This window comes from Pundamilia nyererei, unplaced genomic scaffold (assembly GCF_000239375.1).
Source record: "Pundamilia nyererei isolate P.nyererei 1_Seehausen unplaced genomic scaffold, PunNye1.0 scaffold00139, whole genome shotgun sequence".
In the NCBI taxonomy this organism is placed as follows: domain Eukaryota; kingdom Metazoa; phylum Chordata; class Actinopteri; order Cichliformes; family Cichlidae; genus Pundamilia; species Pundamilia nyererei.
The window spans coordinates 119,980-121,344 of NW_005187540.1; positions in this window are offsets into that span (position 1 = coordinate 119,980).

Genomic DNA, 1,365 nt, shown 5'->3' on the forward strand with positions numbered 1-1,365 from the left:
ATTGGTAATAAAAATGTGAGTACCAAACTCAGTTTTGCTCCTGCTTTATTTTTAAATATGCACACTTGTATATTTGTGTGTTGTTGATGATGACGATTACCGGTAATAAAAATGTGAGTACCGAATTCAGGTTTGCTCCCGCTTTATTTTTAAATACGCATACGGTACTTGTATGCGCCCTATGGTCCAGTGCGCCTTATGTGTGTGTTAAATACAGTAAGGGCACACATAACTGAGACTGCGCCTTTTAGCACAGTGCGCCTTATGGTCGTGAAAATACGGTAATAATTCTTAAGAGAGCAGGTAGAGATCGTTCTGGCTGCAATATTAGGACCAGGCCGTCATCAGCATAGAGCATCAACTTGTGATTATTATTGTGGACCTGGATACCTGGAGAATCAGGGTCTGTACGTATTGTCGCTGCCAGAGGCTCTAAAGCAAAAAGCAGAGGACTCAGTGGGCAGCCCTGTCTTGTACCCCTGTGGAGGTCGAAGGACTGTGATATAATACGGTTCGTTAGTATTGATGCTCTTGGATTGTTGTAGAGAAGTTTGACCCACCTTATGAATTTTGGGCCAAAGCCAAATGCTTCCATTACACAGAAAACAGAAAACGCCACTCTACCCTGTCGAATGCTTTCTCTGCATCTAGGGAGAGGGCTATAGCTGGAGAAAAGTCCCCCGTAGAGGATTTATCCTGGGTTGCCCACATAATATAAATTAGGCGTCTAATATTATCGGCAGAACTGTGGTCCGAATAAAACCAACTTGGTTGGGGTGTATTAAGTAAGTCATGATCTAATCTGGTTGCTAGTACCTTAGCTAAAATTTTGCAATTGCAATTGATCAAGCTTATTGGTCTGTAACTCTTACAGTCAAGCGGGTCTTTGTTTTTCTTTAGGACAAGCGAAATAAGTGCCTCTGACAGTGTTGGTGGCAGGCTGCCCTTATCCAGGGCCTCCTCAAACATTTGCAGGAGTAAAGGGAAGAGCTCCTCTGCAAAGTTCCTGTAAAACTCTGCTGTAAACCCATCCAACCCAGGGTCCTTGTCAATTGGAAGGTTTTTGATTACCCTTAAGATCTCTTCCTTTGAAATTGGGGCGTCCAGGGAGTCCACCTGTGTCTTAGAGAGAGTTGGGAGGTTGAGGGGGGAGAGAAAACTGTTAATTTCCTGAGAGTTTGCTTGTACTTCTGAGGAGCAAGGCAAGGCAAATTTATTTGTATAGCACAATTCAACAACAAGGTGATTCAAAGTGCTTTACAGAGACATTAGAAACAAAAACAAATAAAAAGCATGATTTAAAATTGATTAAAACAAGCAAACAAACAAACTAACTAAACACACACATTTCACACCTGTTCGCGC